This window comes from Mustela nivalis (genome assembly GCF_964662115.1).
Source record: "Mustela nivalis genome assembly, chromosome: 8".
Lineage (NCBI taxonomy): Eukaryota > Metazoa > Chordata > Mammalia > Carnivora > Mustelidae > Mustela > Mustela nivalis.
Window position 1 is genome coordinate 57,567,130 of NC_139027.1, and position 21,896 is coordinate 57,589,025.

General features: G+C 45.4%; 1 protein-coding gene, 1 long non-coding RNA gene and 1 pseudogene across 3 annotated transcripts in view; 1 reads left to right on the forward strand and 2 right to left on the reverse strand.

Annotated features, from left to right (window-relative positions):
• Window positions 1–21,896, reverse strand: part of LOC309872474 (uncharacterized protein) — a 172,277-nt gene that overhangs the window by 53,690 nt on the left and 96,691 nt on the right. The window lies entirely within an intron of this gene.
• Window positions 1–21,896, reverse strand: part of LOC309872473 (large ribosomal subunit protein eL19 pseudogene) — an 84,526-nt pseudogene that overhangs the window by 53,294 nt on the left and 9,336 nt on the right. The gene's annotated exons all lie outside the window — the stretch shown is intronic.
• Window positions 8,933–11,303, forward strand: LOC309872498. The gene is made up of 3 exons (XR_014315910.1): window positions 8,933–9,011; window positions 9,679–9,799; window positions 11,118–11,303. It is a non-coding gene; the product is annotated as an uncharacterized lncRNA (long non-coding RNA).

Genomic DNA, 21,896 nt, shown 5'->3' on the forward strand with positions numbered 1-21,896 from the left:
AAAAAGGTTCCAGCAGCATCCCCTCATATTTCCCTCTGCACTGGTGCCCTGATGTGATGAGTATAGTTTGTTAAGGAATATTTGTGATCTGGTGTTCATAGACTCAAAGTTTCTGTGGCATTGGGGGAGAATGTCCAGGGATGAGAATGGATTGTGTATTTGTGGCTAAGGAGTTGGACTTCATAATCCAAGCAAAAGAGAGCCATGAAGGATTTTAAAGGCATTCCTTTAAAATTCCTCTGTATTTAGGAAGGTACCCCATTTTATCTAATCCTAGGTATCTGATTGGAAGACCTATCATTGTTCTATGTGCCTCTAAGAAAGAAAACACACCTCTGATGGGAAAGACACAGAATAGGACTCCAAAGGGCTCCGCTCTCAGTGGAAGGATAAATGAGAAATTTGCAGAAGGGGCTAGCCTGAATGCCTCCACCTTGGCACTAGGTTGAAGGACACAACACAATCTGCCCTGGGAATTTGTGCCCCAAACAGCACTCACACAAGCCTGAGGTCTGAAGTCACACCCCCAATGTGGTCTAAGTAATGTGAAGAGGAAAATGTAAATGGATCTCAGCTGAGATGGTGGAAGCAAACACAATCCGTGGTCACTGGGATGAGAAAATGGATTTTGATTTGAATCAAGGACATAGGGTAACCAGCAGCAATCTGGGGAGAACAGCAGAAAGCGGAACCTTCTCCTTGGGGCCATCCTCATGCTGGGGACACCGAGTCTGTAACTCAAGACTGGCTGTGGGACGTCTCCGTGCCTCTAACATTTCACAGCAGAGGGAGTCCCCTTCCCTGGATCAGCCCCATCTCCTGTGGGTCCTCAATCACGCACAGTGAAGCTGAGAGTTGGTCTAGATGCTTCCTTCTCCCTCACACCTGGCTGCAGATCAGGCGGCTTGTGGCAGGGTCCCTCGATTACTAGTACCTCACTCTAACACCCTTTGATGGCCCAGGAATCTGACCTTGTCTATACCCCCAAATGATGAAATCTCAGAATCTGACTTACTTGAGACCAAACAGTATAAACGAGAAGAGAACTTAACTGATACTCAGTGTGACACATATCTGCCAAGGGCACTGGGAGACATGTTCTCTGGCCAGGGTGTGGGTCCCTGAGGGCTTCCCCTAAGGGGGCCACACAGTTCTGTAGATGTCTGCTGGTTCTGAAGTCAGCACCAAGGGCAGGGAGGTGGTCAGTGATGGATGGAGAAGGACGCACAGCATGTGCAGATGCCTGCTTTACACTCATTCTCTCACTTCATCCCTAAGCAGCCCTGTGAGGCAGAAGATTGTCAACGCCAAGGGATAGCTGAGGAAAATGAAGCTCAGAGAGATTAAGTCACTCACCCAAGGTCACCCAGGTAGAAGCTGGGATTTGAACTCAGGTCGTTGTCTCTTGAGCTAGCACTCTTTACTGCTACACTCTACGACTCATACTCACAATTCAAACATTATAGGGATGTCAAGTCGTGTCAAAACAAAGGAACAATGTGTAAAAGGAAGGGTGTGGTGGGCACAAATCAGAGGATGGAGGGCTGAGGAAGGACTGGGTTTGAGGAAGTAGAAAACGCTGCTGTAGACCTCTTTCATAAAGTGTGGCAATGAAAAGGAGTTGGTGGTTGGATTTTTGCCGTTTTTGTTTTTGGGAGGGACTTGGGCCAGGCCTGGAACAATCTCCAGAGGGAGCAAGGAATGGGGTCAGGAGTGAAAGGGAAGCTCTGGATGAGATAAAGGATACATCCTCTTATTCTGAACACAGGAACCCAGTACTTTTTGGAGCTACTGGTAAGTTTATGGGAGTGGGAATTTGAGGGGCTCATACTTTCTTTCCTTGGCAAAACAGGTAATAAGGCCATTAGCTGAGAGTGAGGGAGGTGGGCTCTGCAGACAAGGGCACTCTGGTATGGCCACTGTGGAAAATGAGAAGGAAAGGGATTATTAAGCAGTAGCCAGATCCCACATTCCCCCAGGAATGTCCTGTAAGACTTTAGCCCTTTTGTGCATTTCCAACTAGTTTCACAAAGCAGCCTCTGGACCCAACATGCTTGTCTATTTTTAACCCATCTCATCCTGAGAGGAACAGTCCACATCTCAACTTTGGGATTAGCTCAGGGTCATGCTTGGCTGGAGCCTGGCATTAGTGGAAAGCAGGTTTTGTTCCTTTCTCTGGGAGGGGTGATTAGAAAAGAGTATAAGCTCTAGATTCCCCAGACTGAATCCTGACTCAAAGATGCACTAGCTGTGTGACTTTGAGTAAGTGACTCAACCACTGTGTGTTCAGCTGCCTCATCTGTACAATAGAGATAATAATAGCACCTACTTTACTGTTGTGAGGATTCAATAGGCTTATGTTTATGAAACATTTTAGAACTATGTCAAACACTTAGTAAATGCTCAAAAATGTTAGCTATTATTATGAGATCTTATTCTGAACATACAATAAACTGCACAAATCAGGGGTGAACTATGTGATGTAGTTTTACAAAGCAAACACACCTACGTAGCCACCTCACAGATTGAGATACAGGCCATTACTTAAACCCCAGAAGCTACCCCTAGCCCCCCTGCCAATCATCTTCCCCAAAGGAAACCACTATTCTGACATCCCACAGAGGACTTTTGTCTGTCCAGAAGCTTTATACAAGGAGATCGAACACCTTCCACCCAGCATCGTGCATCTCAGTTGTTGTGTGTGACAATGGCTTTTCTTCTTCCTGGCTGTACTTCACCAAACAACTTTACTGTAATCGGTTCATGTACCCAAGCCATCACTCAAGTTATCCCTTTACCGGTCTGATGTGAACAGATGAGAAGTATGAGCGTGGACGCAGAGGGAAGCTTGAGGAAATTCACTGTTAGGAATTCCCAGAAGTGCATGGGATGTTTTGAATACTCAGGGGCCTTGAACTGGAGTTTTGGGGAAACTCTAACCCTTTGGGGGGAAGACGTCTCTGGGTTACGCTGTGTGGAGGGCATATGAAACCTCTTTGCTTCAATTTAATCCTTATAACAACTACTCTAGGAACTGTTAGTCCCATTTTATTTTATTCTGTTGGAGTAATAATTATTACAGCTTTATTTACTTACTTATAACTTCATTTATAGTAAATTTTGTTAGCCCCGTTTTAAAGATGAGGAGACTGAGGCACTGTGAATTAAGTGACTTTCCCAACAACTACAGTGAGTATGTAGAAATAGAGAAAGTGTAATTAGATGTGAAAAAAGTTGAACAAATTTGTAGATAAGCTTGATTAATTATGGGTACAAAGACTAGAAGGGATGGACATATAAAATATTGTTTTAGTTCTGTTAAAGATTAGTGATTATAGAAACTTAAAAACAATTCTTTCACTATTATATTTCATTTTTCAATGAAAATGTGATTTGAAAAACACTTTGGATCCTTCTTTGCACCTCCCAAACCACTGTGCTCAAACCTTTCAACTCTGTTTGGCTTCCTTTGCCTTGCTCTCCTTTTCTCTTTCCCAGACTTCAAATCAGATTAGATGGCCTATCTAGTTTCTCCTGTCATCTTACATTCTCCAAATATGCACACACCCTGTTTTGTGAGGGGAAGACTCTTTTTAGAGTGTCAGCTCTTTGCTTAGGAAGGCTTACTCTGGTTTGATAATTTTCTGCTTTACGCTCATAAAAACTACTGGGGCATTTATGGCTCTACATAAATAAAAACATTACCACTTCGTTGTCATGGAGATGGGCCCCTCCCCACCTCCAACCCGTGAGTCTGGTTTGTACAGCTGAGTGCACAGTCTCCAGAAAGCTCCAACCTTATACAAAGACAGAATTGTCCCCTTGGTATGTCACAGCTACGAACAGTCACTTCTGAGATGGGGGCAGGTGGCTCTTCTGCTGTCAAACCTCTGCTTTCCAGGTTGAGTTGCCTGCTGCATCATTACAGATGTTGATCCAGCTGTTGATATTAGGACCTGAAATAACAGAGGCTTAACAGAGCAGAAGTTGACTTCTTTCTCCCCTAAGCAGGTACAGAATAGATAGAGGGGCTCCATCCTATCGGGGACCCAGGTTCCTTCTGTTTTGTTGCTTTGCTAAATTTCAGTTATTGCTTTCATCTGTTTTCTCTGAGATGCTCACCGCCACTCTATATCCCAGCTGGAAACATGGGGGAAAGCGGGAAGGGGGGCATGCCCCTCCCCTCAAATCCCGCATTGCAGCCATTGACCCTGGCATAGGAGGTATAGATGAGTTGCAAGAAGATGGCCACAGACAGACTCCAGCGCCAGACCACTGGGTTTGAATCTTGGCTCTATGCTCAAGCCAGTTAACCTTGGGCAATTAATTCATCCACTCCATGCTTCAGTTTCCTTATCTGTCAATTAGGAATTATGATAATAATAGTACTCTCCCTTCAGCATTGTTAAAGCTTAAAGGAGCTATTATGTGAAAATGTGGGCTTTGCATTTATATATAAATTAAACTTACATAAGTTATATATAAATTTATGTATTAAATGTGAAGCTTAAATGAGCTATTATGCTTGGCCCTCTGCTGCTCCCCTGCTCATTCTCTCTCTCAAATAAATAAAATCTTAATAAAAGAGAAGAGTGTCTGGCACACAATAGGTTCCATATGCACATATATATGTTACTCTCTATATATTTACTAGTGAATATATATAAAATAATTAATATAATTATTGTGGAAGCTTTGGTGTAACATGAAGTGGTGATAGTGATGGTGGTAGTGGTGGTGGTGATGGTGGTGATGGTGATGATGGTGTTGATGGTGAGGGGGTAATGGTGATAGTGGTGATGATGGTGGTGGTGGTGAGGGGGTTGGTGGTGGTGATGGTGTTGGTGGTAAGTGGGATGGCGGTGATGGTGGTGATGGTGATGATGGTGGTGGTGAGGGGGGTAATGGTGATGGTGATGTGGTGTTGATGATGGTGATGTGGTGGTGGTAGTGGTGGTGGTGGTGATGGTGGTGTGGTGGTAGTGGTGATAGAGGTGGTGGTGATGGTGGTCATGGTGAAGGGGGTGATGCGAATACCATAGGAGCTCATGGAGACCAGATCAGAGGACACTGAGAGATCCCGTATTGTTGGTACATGACCTTGTACTGCAGGGTTGAGCACACTGGAGTTGCTTACCAATAATGAGTCCTACCTTGTCTACTGTAGGCCCTGGCACAGAGACAAGCTGTGCTGATGGTGTTGATTCCTGGGCAATATGACCTTGATTTGAGTCAAATGAAATCATTTCTGGGTCAAGGAAGGTGTTACCTACCCACTTTTAGGTGAGAGGCCAAAGACCTCTAAAGCAGGAACAATAGTCACACATCTCTACCCAAGTCACAAACACAAATAAAAAGGACCTGGGATTCTGGCAAACCTGGGATTCAGGAGAGCTTCCATCCTGAGAAAAAAAGTTTTCTGTATCTGGAGTGGGAAGGAGACAGGACTGGAATGAAGCATTTTAATATTAGAGAATCTGCTCTGAAAAGCCTCTTGCCTCCAGAACTCTTAAGACTAAATATTAAAATCCAGTTGACCTTGACTAATTATCTCACTTTACTTTGCATTTCCATGTCCCATGTATCCTTAGGGCATCGAGGACACATGCCTTCAAACGCCGACTTGGATTTACAACAGGGTTCAAGGTGACTCTGGCAGAGATTTCATATCCCGCCTCAGAATCTTGGTCCATTCTTGGCTTTAGCCATTGTCGCAAGCAGCCACTTGCAAGTGTACTGGGGCAGCACCTCGCTTCAGTTGCTCTTTTGTGTGTTGCTTCCACCCTACTGGTGGGGGAAGCCAGTGAGAGCTGCCTAATCTTGCTGGGGCATGCATACACTTGGGACTTTGAGGGGAAATGCTGGCCAATGGGCTATGGAACAGAGTGGAGGAATAATCCCTTCTCCTGAGTCTCAGGTAGAACATTCTCAGGTGCATTCAACACGATTCCTCAGAAGGTCCTCAGTGGGATCAAGCTGCCCACAGTGGTGACCAGCATCATCCCTTGGACCCTTGGAAAGGCTTTCCCTCCTTCCTCATTTGGTCATGTAAGTTCCTGAACTTTGGCTCTTTGGATTCACTCCCCAAATAAACTATTTATACAAAAGCCCTAGATTTGGGCTTTGTCTTTTGGGGGAAATCCAGGTAGGATAGACATACTGGAGGGTCCCTGGGAAAAGACTAGGGGGTGCAACATGACCTAAGATTTTCTTGCTCTTGTCCTCCACTTTCTGTAGTGTGGCAGGCCTGAGAGGGTCTCTAGGTGGGGTTCCAGAAAAGGGGAAAAGGGTGTACCCTGTTTTAGTCTATAAATACCATCCCAATGCTAAGGATTCCCAGATTTCTAAATCTGGCCCTTAGCTCCCCCAAGGTCCAGACTCATAAACCCAAATTAAATTGGCCAAAACTTCCTCATCTCTCTACATGGCTCTGTCATAGGTGGCTCAAATGTAGCACGGCCCCACAAATCCCCACCTTCCCCACTGTTTCCCACTGCTTCAGTGCGCTTCCCTCTTTCCCATTCATCTTTGAGAGCACAGCACTTACCCATTTGCTCAGGCCAAAAACCTAGAAATCATCCTTGGTTCCTCTTTTCTCCTCAACCCTCTATATCCAATCTGTAGCAAGAATCTTGGGTTGTACTTTCTGAATACCGCATTTCATCAATTCTAAGACACACCTCCCCATATGATAGCATCTATGGACGCAGAATGCACCTTACAGTTGATGGCATAACATAGTTTAATTAATGTCAGCTTCCTTCCATAGTGAAATCTGACCACCCTCACCATCTCTTCCATAACGTTCTGGTCCCATCCAGAATCTTCTCACTGTACACCTGCAGCGGCCTCCTGACCCATCTCCTTGCTTCCACTCCCGCTCCACTTCAGTCTGTTCAGCATGCCGCGGCCAGAGAGATCTTTCAAAATTATAAATCAGTTCACCTCACTCTCTTACTCAAAAGTTTTCGACGGCTTCCTATTATGTGTATGTGCAGCCCTACATGACCCGGCTCCTCACTTCCCAATACTGCCTCCCCCGCTTACTTGTCACACTCCAGTCGCTCCCTGGAACTTTCTTACAGGTCCCAGAATGGATCCAGCACATTCTCATCACAGATGCTTCTCAGAGCTGTTCGCTCTCCCTGGAAAACCCTTTTTCCAGATCATTCTCTGGCTCACTTCCTCATTCGAATGTCTTTGTTCAAATATCTCCTTTCCCAGAGGCCTTCCCAAGCCCTCCTAGCTGAAACAATGAACCACTCTATCCTCATTTACCTTTTCTGTAGCACTTATCTGAAATCATATGATTTACTTTTTTGCTTACTTGCTTGGCTGTCTCCCCTACTGCAATGTAGATTCTTTAAGAGCGGGACCTTTCTTATTTCCCCTGGCACTGGACATATAGTAGGTGCCCAGTAGATACTTGTTGAATGAGTCAGTGAAAATACTGGTGAGAAGTTTGGACAGCATCACCTCCAGAGGAGGCTCAACTCCTGTTGGCTCACTCTTTCTGTGGGAAGAAGGAGCCATTGTACTGGCTGCCCCTGCGGGGTAGGGGTACATAAGAGAGGTAGGTTGTTTCTTCTGAGCTTTGAGGTCAGGCTTTGTGACTGATTTATTTATTCATACCTCACCTCATTCCATAAAGGATTAGGTCTTGTTTATAAGAAATACACAGTGCATTAGTGAAGTATAAATATAGAACCAAATTAGAGTGAGGGGAATCAGAACAGATATTCCAGATGACAAGGCCTTCTACACACTGGAGATATTAGAGTGGCAAATACATCTGAGTTTCCCGGTGGCCAAGAGCAGAAGGCACTGAACTTCTTATGAACCTAGGTGAAGAAAGAGGGACTCTGGCTGATGGGAGAATGTAGGCGGCTCTCTGTGGGCGTCTTTAGTGGGGTTGGGTTTGGAGACCCTGCTTTACATTTTCTCTTGGTTCAATATTTAGGGGTGGAGAGGAAGAGAAGGCTGGGAGGGAGGATTCACTTAGAAACTCCAGCTCTGTAAATGGCCTCATCTCCTGTTTTTCCACTTCTCTGGGCTCGGTTTCAGCAAACCCAGCTGATGAACCCACTGAGAACCCCAGCTTTGCCACTCCCCTATGCTCCTCCTATAAGAACTGTATCACCCATACTCCACTTTTTGGACGAATGACAAGTCAGATACCCTGCAGACAGTTACGTTTCTTCTTATCCCCTTGTATTTCAAGTCTGTCCTAAATCTGAGCCGAAGCTGAGCTTCCCATCCTGGCCTTCAGTTAGCTCACTGTTTTGGAATGTAGCAGATGGTCAAAGTCCAATTCATTTTGCAAACTTTATTACAGAGGGGCCATTGTTTCAGGACCAGAGTTACTCACCCAGTGAGCTGAAGTGACATATCTGGACAGGTCTACTTGGCAGCCAGTCGTCACCTATACCCGGTTTACTGGTTTCTCATTTACCTTGGTCGCCTCTCCTTTGATACGATGCTGCACCAAGGACAAAAGAGCCAAGGGGATCCCAGCCCCTAGAAAGCAAAACAACTCTTTCCCCACAAGGTACAACACAGTTGTTTTGAATTCTGCTTTAGCAACTAATCCTAGATGGACCCCTACAATGACCCTAAAGTGCCTCAGAACAGTTTGAAATCACAGGTAATGGAAACGACCCAAAGTCCATCAACAGGAGAATAAAGCTGTGTTCATCTATACAATGGGGAAAAAAAAGAATAAAAAGACTAAACTCAGCAAAAAAAGAAATAGCTATGAGTATACATTGTAACATGGATGAATCTTGGAAACATATTCAGTGAAAGAAGCCAGCCATAAAAGAGTAAATAATGTATGATTCCATTTATATGACATTCTAGAACCTATGAAGCCAATCCATGGTGATAGAAATCAGAACAGTGGTTGCCAATGGAGTTGGGTTTGGCTGGCCGGGGATGATAGAACTTTCTACGGCAATGGAAACAGTCTATATCTTGATTGGAGTGGGGGGTTGCACAGCTGTATATATCTGGTAAAACTTACCAAATTATATATTTGTTATCCATGCATGTCACCGTATATAAATTTTACCTCCAAAATTAAAATAATAAAATGAGCAAGTAGTCATTGATCTTGGAAGTTAACCATGCTGTACTGTTTAATTAAAAGCAGGTTTGAAACATCTTGTGCTATGTAATTACTTGTATAAGTATATTTGAGTATCTATAGCAACTAAAATTTTTTTAAAAACCACCGAACTAAACTTCTGTGGGTCCCCTCACTTGTGAGTATAAAATGAGATCAAACTTGCAATTTCCCAGATGAGAAGGGATTGTTGGATCTCAGCACTGTGGCCCAACCACTTCCGTCCACTCCAAAGTGTCTTCTAAGTATTTCTGGAAGTCCTTACAAAGTTATCACCCATGAGCCTACAAACCCAGTCTGTCTGTGGCCATCACTGTGTAGAATCTATGGAATTTCTCTCTCCCTTCTAGCTACTTCTGGCTGTGGTCCCTCCCCTTCCAGTCCTGGTGCCCCAGTGCACAGAGCACCTCCTGCAGACACTGTCTCATCCCAGAGTGGCTCAGTTTCAGGCAGACACGCGAAGACAGTGTCTAACATCCTGAGAGTGGGAGAGTGGGGCATCTGCCTCAACACTCCCTCTACCCCTGCTTTGGTCCACTTTTCTTGAAATTTAGGGTAGTTCCTAGGACCCCTGTCGAGCCTTGCTTCCAGGACAGATGCCTGATGAGTGAACTGTGAGCAGCTGCTCTGCAGTGCTACTAGATCTTTCCCATCAATGACATCATGCTTTACCAGGTGGGTCTTGCAGGACAAGAGGTTGACTTTTTTTTGCATTCATGGAAAAAATCTCCTTGCCCCACCCCTGAGTCCCTCACTTATCCTCCTTGCTGGTGGTAGATGTTTGGAAGGCAGGGGTACCTTCTCTTGAAAGAGATCCCATTCTAGGAATGTGGTGATTATGGCCTCATGAGTTTAAGAGAAGACAAAATCAGAAGATGTTCTAATGCTTTCACTGTAAATTTCCTATCAGTAAACTTCATGTGACTAAAAAGCAAATTACTGTTCACATTTTCCTGCATACTCTGAGTAAGCCTACCATTTGTAGCCATTATCAAGGATGCAGAGAGCCACCTTTGAGAGAGTGGGTGACAGTGGGTAGCATGATGGATGATGTAGCCGTGAGTAATGATATAACCAGTATTAAATAACAGTCCTAGGGAACTGCAGAGGTAGGAAGATCTATACTGTTTCGATACAGAGAGTTCTAAGATCCATGGAACTGTGAGGAACAACAACATGGCTACCTTTTTATGTGCTTAGTGTTTATAAAAGACCTTCGGGTGTACTGACTGAACAACACACACATACGGAAGTCTCTCTTTTCTGCCCATTGTTCTGAATCTTTATGGGTAGATGGCTATGTCTACTATGGATATGTGTATTTGGTCATATATTCTAACATCCTATATAGACAGAGACTCCACAAAATATTTGCCTGGGAACTCCCACACCCTGAGGTTGGTCCTGGTATCTTCTCTAATGTGTGCCAAGCTTGAGCTGCGCACACAGCCAGCTCCCCAAGTCTCTCAGGAGACCATTCGCCTCAAGTTCTGCAAGTGGTGCTCAGTACCAGAAAGCCCCTGCTGGGGCTAGCTAGTCCCCCAAACCGAGGAGTACTCATTCCAAAGGCTAAATAGAAGGGTCCCTATCTAAAAGCTAAAAAACTCTTTGCATTTTTAAAATACTGGTCATTTTTTAAAGCACTTAGCCTCATGGCATCCCTGCCCTGCTTCCTTTCCTGTCATGCCAGCTTTAAAATCCTTAAGGTCTGGGATCAGCTGAGCCACCCTGTGTACTGTGTCAGTACACGCATGTACTGACAAAGTCAAAACGCTTGTTTCAGACCCAGTTGCCATCTTGTAAGATGTGGAAATTAAGGCAAGCTACTTCACTGAAGCTTTCATTTCCCTTGTTCTGTAAGGACACTCCTCTTTATTTTGTACAAATTGGTTGGAGAATGACAAGTGCTGACCCTAAAGTACCTAACACAGTGCCTGATAGAGAATGCTAGACGTGCCGTTAACTTCAGTGCTCTTGTCTTTCTTCTGTTTAGCAACAGCTCCCTCGATGGCTTTCCTCTTCAGATTCCGAAAAGCACACTTTTGTCTGAAGGTATTTTATATTTTCCGGGGCCCGTTCTGTGGGTCATGTTCTGAAGCAAGTGCTGGGTGGCAGGACCAGGGGTGTAGCTAGAACGGCTGAGAAGAACAAGCCCAGACTGGTCGTTTTTTGCTTCAGCCTCCTGAGACGGAAGTAGAAAAATCACCACTAATCTGGAGCATGTGAAGGAAAGCTTATGAAACATTTGAACGATGGCCTATGAAGGACCAATGAGGAGAAAACAGTTATGTTTGGGGGTGAGAGACTTCTAGTAATAGAGAGGTTCTGTGGGTTCAATATTGTCTCCTTGACAGGACAGGACAGAATGACTAGATTATCATAATGATGACTCTCCTTAGTTCAGCCTTGGAAGGGCTACCAAAGCGTTTTAACCAAAGAGATCTTACGACTGTGTGAATCAATCAGATCACGTATTGTCTTCATCCCCAAGGAGAACTTGAGACCTGGCATCAAAATGTGACATTTTCTGCTCTATCTTCTGCCCAGCCTGAGATCTTGCTGCATTTGTCAGCTAGGAAGAATTGTTCCTTCTTCAACTGTACACCAAGTTCAAGAGGCCGAGCAGATAAACCGTGCCTGAAGCTCTAAGCAGGAGAGAAGAGGCCCAGGAGGATGTGAGCAGATACAAGTGCTTTGATTTCTTTGAAAGCAAGCTGCTCTCTTTCACCAAGTTGCTGAAGATAGAGTGACACTGTGGTGATGACAAAATGCAGAGAGAAATCAGCTCCCCTTTTCTGGGGCGGCTTCTAACTGGGTCACAGGAAAACCGGGGGTTCTTTACATTGCCAGAGGTCCTAGATGTTCATCAATCTCCCATGAGATGGATGATGTCCCTGATGGCGGTGGCCGAGCCACTGTGGGCCACTCCCAGACCAGGGGCCCTCATTTCCTCACAAGACAGCCATGCCTTGTAGGGCCAGCTCCAGGCCTGGGCAGGGTCCGCCCAAGGGGTGGGGCACCTCTTCATGTCTCCTGCCTGTTTTCTTACTCTTGTTCTCAATAACAGCACAGAGGAAGTAAATGTCCCTTCCATGTGACAATTCTACAAGGTGACTGTCATGTTCTAGTGTGCTTCTCTTTCAGTCCAAACATCTTCAGTACCTTCTACCGTTCCTTTATTATTTTTTTTTAAAGATATACTTATTTATTTGAGAGAGTGGGGGGAGCATGAGCAGGAGGAGCGGAGGGAGAGGGAAAAAGAATCTCAGGCAGATGCTGCATTGAGTGCAGCATCTGTCCCAGGGATGGATCCCATGACCCTGAAGTCATGACCTGAGCCAAAACCAAGAGTCAGATGCTTAACCCACTGAGCTACCCTGGTGCCCCAAAGCTTTTATTTTTCTAATTCAAATGATAGACACTACTTGCACAGTCTCTTTATCCTTTCTTGCTCCCTTGAAAGTGGATGTGGTGTCTGGAGCTAGGTTAGCCATTTTATGACCACGAGGAAGAGTTAAAAAAGAAATCTCAGAGGCTCTAGGAATGAAGTTTTTGAGGTGTAGAATTCGTGCCACCAACTGCCTAATGCCATTCTTTCAGCTTCATGAGAAAAGTAAATCCTCAATTGTTTAGGACATTGTGAACCAACCTTCATGTTATTTACAACTGAAAGCGGTTATATCTGATGCTCCTTAAAATGCTGCATTCAGAACTACTCATGATGTTCCACATTAGGTGACCATAATGGTATGTGTTTGCACTAACGTCTACCTTATACCACCCAGAAGACCAACATTTTGGCAGCTTCAGACAATTGACTTGCATTCTTCCTAGTAACAATAATAGTGGAAACTACCATTTATTGAAGGATGATTATTTGCCACATATTATTCATTTATTTAACAAGTATGTATAAATGTCAGATACTGTACTGAAACTATAGTAGTAAATAAAACAGATAAACTCCTGCCCTCACAGCTGAGTGGAATTATTTTTAATCCTAGCAACATTTCAAGCTATATATTATCATTGCCATTTTTGTATGTATGGGGTTTGTGTCCAACTAGAATCCCCAAATGTTCTGTATCCGAACTTCTGAGAAAATTGGTTTCTCTATCCTGAAGTTACCAAAGCTTCAAGGTTTAATGTAATCAATTTAAATTCTTTCTTAATTTTGGAAACAATCTCAAATTTATAGGACAGTTGCAAGAACTGTACTGTTTTACCCTGAAACAACTGAGAGTAGATTTACAATATGATACTCCAGCACCCCTGAATACTTGATCATGTATTTCCTAAAAACAACGATATTCTTTTACATAACCACAACTGTTGAAATCAGTAAATGAAGATGGATATTATATTACCATCTAATTCTTACACAATATTTGAGCTTTGCTGCTTGTCTCAGATGGTTGTTTTTTGTTTTGTTTGGTTTGGTTTGGTTTGGTTTGGTTTACAGTGAAAGGATTTGGGTCAAGATCACACATTGCACTTAGTGGTCAAGTCTCTTGAGTCTCCTTCATTCTGGGATAATTCTTGTAACTTTCCTTGATTTTCATGTCTTTGGCACTCTTGAAGATCCCAGACCATTTATTTTGTAGAGTTTAATTTTGTCTCAAATAGATTCATGTTCTGCCTCTTGAGTAGTTACATCAAAGCAATGATGTTGTGCCCCTGACATTGCATTTCATCAGGTGGTACCCAATTTCAAGTTGTCCCCTTAACTGGTGATGTTCACCTAGATCACTTGATGATCACCTAGATCACAGGATCTAGGTCATGTTCACCTAGATCACTAGATGTCTGCCAGTTTCTCCATGGTATATTATTTCCTGCCCCCCACCCCGTAATGAGTAAGTATTTTCTATAAGCAAGTCCTTTCAGATTGTATAAACACCCTGTTTTTTAACAATTTATTCATTCATTTATTTATATGACTATGAACTCAAAGATCCCCATCTTATGTAATTCACTATCATTATGATTATGGTACACAAATCATTCCAGACATGCCCAATGGGAATTTCCTAAAGCTAATTTCTGTGTCTTTTTGACATGTTCCCATTGTTCTGTGAGTCCTTCCTGGTTCTCTGACTCAAGATATTCCAGGCTCATGTACTTTGTCCACTCCAGCCCTAGAAATGGCTATTTTTCCAAGGAGTGTGAGTCCTCTTAGAAGAGAATGGTGTTTACAAACCAAGTCCTGGGTCTGTTTGAGCCTCTCTTTCCATCCTTCTAAACTATGCTTGGACCCCCCAAACATGACACAGGAAAAGGCTGAGGCTTGGCTGTGAGCTTGACAGAACTCCAACCCAAGACACATGCTTTCAGTCACACTGTGAACAGATAGGCCTGGGCCCTCCTGTGCCATTGGTGAAGGCTTGGGCTGCAGGTTGTGACCCCTATAGGATCAGACTAGTTCCAAATTCTCTGTCCAGCCCCCTAGTCCCATCCCTGATATGGGCCCAAGGGAAGTCTGCCCCAATGGGGGCTTCAGAGTTAAACCTGAGGGGCTCCAACAACACAAGAACAAACTCTTGCTTTGTGCTTCCTGAAAACAGCTGGGGAAAAAATTTGCAAAGAGACTATTGGGAAGGAAAGGAACAGGGAGCATCTGTGTGGGATATACATGTGCCTCTACCACATCAGACAGACTGAAGCTGGCGAGGGCCATTTACCCCAGCAGGTGCTTTCCATGATTTTTTGCTTAAGCTGCTCTTGGGGTGGGGCACTGCCTCCAGCTGGGGTGCTTAGCTCTAGCCTGAAGCCCAGCAGAAGAAGATCCAACAAAGGAAAAGAAATATCCCTTAGAAGAGCAAGGGGGGACTAGAGCCAGACCTGGTCACTCTACCTGCTGCCACTTAAGGCTACAGGAGGGCCAAAGGGATCTTTCAGGTTTGGCCTCTTTTACCTCCTCAAGAGAAAGCTTCATAAGAAATAATCTTGCTGGATGCTGTGGGAGGAAAAGAAGAAAGGCCAGTCAGAATGGATGAGTGAAGCAGCATTGAGAGTTTTATCCAAACTGACTAGGACTCCTACTCATTGCAGATGGGGAATTCGAGAAGGCACATGGGAGTTGCTTTCTCAATGGCAATGGTAGACTGTCAGTGTTTTGATTCTATTAGACCATCCCAGACAGAAGAGGAAGAGAGGAAAAGGAAAAGACTACTTTTTGGGACTGCCAAGATGAAAACACTTTCAGGCAGAAGAAGGTAAGGGAAACAAAGCAGCCCCATCAGAGACTAGATAATAGAGAGTATTTGTATGAATTATGAAAGTGTACTAGGGGTGTTTTTGTGCAATGAGAGAAGAATGCATCCCACACCAGAGTACACAGCTTAGCAAATAAAGCTCTGGTTGAATTTCAGCCTCCACTCATCCCCTCAACAAGGCATATGTGTGTGGTATATAGCCTACACAACTGTCCACAGTGTCCCAGAGGGTTGATTCGAGTTATTACTGAGAGAATCTGAATTTGCTGTCTTTCCTGAGTGGAGGAAAATAAACCCCTGGGAACCCTATCTTTCTTGCTGAAGATTTTCTCAGCCTACTCTGAAGCCCAAGTAGGCAATGGGGAGAAGTATCAGTGTAAGTTCTCACTAGGGAGGAGGAATTGTGCACCACCTCAGGACCTTCCCATGTGAGAAGGAACACATTCCTAGTTCATGATAGATAAACACCCTTGAGTGGAGGATGAACTCCCATGAAGACCACACCTGGCATCACCCAGGGAGGAAGAACTGCCACAACTTCAGGAATGAGGAAGAAGGCAAGAGAGGGCATCCCTTTGGGGCCAAGGGAGAGACTCCTTTTCCCCAGAGGTGGAACAGGTGTTCCCCTGTGGCCAGGCTGTGGAGGAGGCACCTGCATTCCCCAGGCAGTAGCTCACACTCTCTGAGCAGGTGTGGAGGGAGAGAGTTGAGATGACTCTTGAGCAGGGGAGTGGCGTATTTCTGTCAGGCAGGTCCTAAGGCCCTGGGGTGCTTCACTTTCTTTCTCTCAACTCCACTACTTTTCCTATGACCTGAGTTGGTAGTTATCTTTGCCAGGCTGCCAGCCAGCTTGGGCTTCCTCAATCAGGAAAAATCATGAGCCACAGAGTCTGGCTTTACAATAGGCCTCAAAGCCTGGTCACTTCCTTGACCCAGCAGGCCCTGACTGAGGGCAACCCATGGATGAAAGAATATAGGAAAGATGTGTGTGTGTGTGTGTGTGTGTGTGTGTGTGTGTGTGTGTGTATTTAGAAGGTGATGTGGAATCTCCTCAGAGGGAGTCCTATGCACTGTGTGTCTTCTCATTAGAGCATTCTTACCTGAAACTTGAGGAACATGGCTCCTTAGGTAAGGTAATCTACTCTCACTTCAGTGTGGTGTGGTTTGTAGGATTACTGAAGGAAGGAAAAGCTCATAGTCAGTGGCTGTTCCAGCCATGGGGTGAGGGTTTTGCAGGTAGACCAAAGAGGGCTGACCCTCAGTGAAGGGCCGCAGGGTTGTGGTGCTGTTCTGGATCCACTGAAGGGTGAAAGTCCCAAAAGGACCTTCTCCTCACTGCTCATTTTGTTCTTCCTCCACCCCCCAGAACGTTCTCCCTCACCCTTCATTTATCCTTCAGAACCCACCGATTTCTCCTCTGTTCCTGCTAAGTCTAGCCCCTCACATGCCTGTGATTTGGAAAGGAGCAGAGCGGAAAGGCAGAGTTCCATCTCTGGAAGCAAAGCCTTCTGCCAACCCAGAAGTCACTGTGTGCAACTGGCAATTCTTTGGGAGGAGTGATGTTGGCCCATGTCATTTTCCTGCCCTCTGGAGTCCCTCCCACTTCCTTTAGGGACTCTTTGACCCACAAATGTCCCCAAGCCTGTGGTATCTAGCTCAAGTCAACTTGGTCTTCCCAGTGATGTTGGTGGGATGTCACCACCACACGGTCTTCAGTCTGGCTCTCACAAGCAGAGCCTGAGATTAGGTGTGTGTGCACAGGATTATGAAGGCAGTGCCCTTAGGAGCAATCACAAGGGAGTGGGGAAGTAAACAAGGCAGGGACAGTGTCAAGCAAGGATGCAACCTCTGGTGAAGTCCTGCACCAGCCTGGCTCCTGAGGAGCTCCTGAGTAGAAATTACACCTTAGCCTTTGTACACCTTGAGGCAAATTTGCTGAGCTTTCATCAGCCCTCAGTCCTTGGCTACAGGAGACCTTGGTGGGTTATACATTCCCAGGCACTTCCTGCTCCTGGAGGGAAAGATGGCTCCATTAGTGCAAGGTCAGGCCTCTGAGGAAGGCACAGGTGTGGGTTGTTCAAAGCAAAGCACACACAGCCAGAAGCAGGGATCTGAGAGGATCTGGGTGGAGCATCACCAGAGTATGGGGAGGTGAGGGGTGACTACCCCCCCACTGGAAGCAGTGGACATGGGGTGGGGCTTGGAGTAGAAGACCAAGGGCTCGCACACAGTTGCCAGGGATGGCTTATCAGAGTGGAGAGATCGGGTATGATTTCTGAGATCACTGTAAGTCTCCCTAGTAAGTTCTCTCAATATTCTTTTTTGTGGAACCAATGGATTTTCATGGCAGAGCTCCAAGCTTTCTTTTCCAGATTTATATCTCTCCTTCCCACTCCACACTCCCTTCTTATTATTACCTGATTTTTTTCATTCTTCTGAATTCCTATAACATCTGTAGTTGAATTCCTGCATCATCCACTCTCTGAACTACTCCAACTGCCTAGCCATCCTTGTAGGGGGAGCTTATGCTAAGTTATGAGCACAGGCTTTGGAGATGGACTTGGATTTAATACTCAGCTTAAACCTTTGCCTACTTTGTGACCCGGGGCAAATTATTTAACTCCTCTGAGCTTTACTTTCCTCTGTAAAATTTGTAACAGTAGTACCTATTTCAGCTGTACCGGGAGGATTAAAATGGGTAATCCATATGACGTGCTTAGCAAAGTCTCTGGCATGATCCATGCCCAATAAATGCCAGCTATGGTTTTGAAATGATTGTCACTATTCTTTTTTTAAATCTAAGACAAAGTTTATGACATTTTTTATACAAAGGAGGACAATTTATAGTAACAAAACCAGCCATTCTTAAAGGAGATGATTATGAACTTTTCACTCTTACTGAGAGGGCCCCAAAATACATGACAAGAAAGGATAGAATCGAGGAGATGTACACACTCCTCCACAGAAATGGTTGGAGACTTCAGTACTCGGCTTGTCATATTCTTATGTGCAGATACATCTCCACACTACACTGCCATCCAAGAGAGGCACCAGCTGCAGTACCTTGTGTACTGAAGTAGGTGTTCAATAATATGTGGGGTTTACACATAGAAAATTCTGGACAAGAAGACAAAAGTTTCAGCCCCCGCACCCCAATCAGTCTCACAGCAAAGCCCAGGACCTCTGCACTCCTCACATGACAGTACTTCCCCAATTTGGGTCAGGGCATCTGCCAGGAAAAGTGCCCCCTGGCACTATCCCACCTTTTCATGACACCAGCACCAAGAGCCCGATGAAAGAGGCCCCCGGCCTGCTCTCTGAGAAGAAACATGTACAAGACGCTGTGGGAAAAGGTCGTGGAAATGAAGGCTAGAAATCACCCCACTGGGGAGAGGAGGGAGGGCAGTGACGGAAGTCCCCACGCACTCTGTTTTCTCCGGAACAGCGGTGGACTAGAGTCCCCAGCTTGTCAGAGGGTAGAAAGCAGGTTTGACTCTGTGTTTCCAGGCCAGCCCAGGCTGACTCCGATGTTACTCAGTCCTGGGTGTGGTCACCCCAGCTTCTCTCTGAGACGGTCTTCTTAGAGCCTTAGCAGTCCCCACACTGGCTTCCCAGTTTTAATCCTTCCTTGTCCCTTTTTCTGCTGCTAAGGGGAATGAGCTGAGCATGCGCTGGAGGTGCTCGTCCACCAGTTGCTGCCTCTCCTGGGTGGGAAAACAATGCTGCCTTTCAGGCACAGCTACTGCCCAGGGAGGGATGGGTAGGGCGTGCATCTTGTTGGAAAGAAACAAAACCCACTCTGGAGAAAGGGATGATATTGGGGATTATGTGAGGCATTCAAGATGGGCAGGGGGTGGGAATGTTGGTGGCAGGAGCTTGGTCTCCCTCTGGAGATTCCAGCCATTTTAAACAAACATTATAGAGCTCAGGAAAACTAGGACCTGCCAACAGGGGTTGGCACAGGAAAAATGAGACATAGCTGCCTGTCAGATTGTTACACTCATGCTCAGTGTGAGGCAGTCTCTCCCTCCCTCTCTCTCTCTCTCTCTAACTCACACCACACACACACTCACACACACACACACACACACACACACACAATATCAGTGTGCAAGATGGATAATGAAGGATGCCCACTAATGCATTCCTCTACCTTCAAACTTCTCAGAAAACCAAATAACCCATAGTCTCTTTCTATGTACATAGAAGCAAGTCTAACCTAGACAATCTCATTCCAGATCTTTGTAGCAGAATGGCAGAACTCACATTCTCAAGGCCTTCTAGGATCAGTAGGAAGTTAAAACTGTGGGGAAGACAGTAGGAAGCTGATGGGCCAGAACTTTTGCAGTCTCTTGGACAACTTTAAATCTGAAGAAAATTAAGGGGCTCTTCCTTTAGAGAGATATGCTTAAATCATAGTGGTGCAATACTGTACATACAATTTGAGGAAGTCTTGGATCCTCTCCAAGACCCATCTATTGGCCTGGCATTAAGATCCCCCAACCTGAAGGATTCAGTCACAATGGCAGAGCACAAACAATGTTCGCACCGCATACAACACACCTGGAATCCCAAGCTAAATGATGTCATTTGTCATCCTGAGACTCAGAGATTGACAGGTGACAATGTGAAATGAGGGACACATCCCCAAGAGAAATCATCCCTCATGGAACACTGGCTTCCTAGGCCCGCAGGAGCTTTCTCAGGACCACCCATTAGGTTCCAGACCTTCCAGCTCTTAAGGCTCCACACTCCCGGGCCAGTGGGAGAGCAGGTTTGGAGTGGCTGGATTATCCTCAGGTGACAGTCCCCAGCCATAGCAAATAGAGAACTGACCTATTGGGGAGAGTGTCCCCGCCCTGAGGAGGCAGCAGCAGAACAATGAAAGCATGGAGAACAATTCCACAGAGAGTGCCCTCATGGGAACCCGGGAGACTCAGCTTGGAATGTATTGTGATACCAAGTGCACACGCAATGTGCTCTGCTGGTGCAGAGTCTCAGAAGGTCGCCATGACTAAAGGCATGGGGACTAGTGGCAACCATCTCCCTCACTTCCGGGACACTCATCCGTGCATTGAGCAAGTATTGAGCTCCACTGTATACTGGACACAGAATGAGATCCAACGACACAGCCCAGTCCTCGAAGTTTACTGGGGAAAGAGATCATTACGGAAGGGCCATTTGATAGATACAAGCCCCAGGCTCTGGAGCTGAAATCCTACCGCTGGAAATTAGCTATGGTGAAAAACTTTGTGAAGCTGGTGCGAGCATGGCCCAGAGTAGAGCTCTTAATCTTGATTTGCATTAGAATCACCGGGGAAGCTTTGAAAATTATCAAGGACCAGGCCACACCCAGAACAAATAAATTAGAATCTCCAGGGAAAGTCTCAGTCATTAGCATTTTCTAAAGCCCTGCCCCTCACAAGTTATTCCAAAGTCTAGCAGGGAGAATGATCGGCCAGAGCTTCCCAGCCCCTCCTGTGTTCTTGCTTCAGGGAATACCTGCCCCCCATTATATCCCCTCCCACCACCTGCCTTGATGGGAAGCGTCATGGTTGATGAGGTAGGATCTTAGGGGAACAGCCAGGATAGGAGATGGACTAGTGAGTAAGTTGATTTAAACATAAAAGTTTTAAATGTTGTCTTATCTTCCTGTAACTCAGGGACCTGCCCATTGCTGTAATCCTCAATGTCTCAAGGCCTTGAACACAGACAAGGATTATGGTTTTCCTCACTTACATCTGAGACCCTGAACTAACACTTCCGGGATTGATGGCTCTGAGAAGATCTCTTTCTTTCCCGGTAGACCCTCTCACCACCTGCACCTGGAAGGGTATGACCTAGCCCTGTGGTCCCAGCAACACAACCATCACGATTTATAAAAGATTTCGCAACATTCCAGGAAATATATGAGATATGGGCTTTCGTTGGTGTTGAGGTTCTGATTCAAAATATCACAGAACCAACAGGAAAGATAGTCTACTAGAGATAAGCCCAGAAAAAATGACACACAGCTGCTAATCAAGACACTGTACATATGGTGAGTGGAAGTAGAACTCTAGGTGCCACACACACACACACACCCCTAAACCACACTAAATACACACACAGATTTCATGAGCAGACATCACCATCCAGGAAGAAGACAAGGACAAATTCCTTTAATTCTCAAATCTTCAGCATGCGTATTATCCCTTGTTTCGGATTGGTCAGACTAGGGACATCCATGAGATTAAGTAAGGAGAAGTTACATAGGCAGGTAGTTCTGTGGGACAGTCTTGGGTTGAAGAGATCTGAGTTGGTAAGAGAAATTGGGAGTCAACAGCAGAAAGAGGCATTTCAGTCCCTAGGTACTGATGAGATGAGCCTGGGAGAGGGTGTAGGCAGAGGAAAACAGAACATGAGACCAAAACCTTGAGCTGCCCCAGTGTTTAAATGTGGGTGGAGCAGACTAAGCAGATGTGGGCAGGGAGGGAGGAAGGAAACCAGGAGAGAGGCTGACCCAGAAACCAACCTAGGGTCCAGGAAGAGGAAGGGGTCAGGTTGAAAGGATTAGG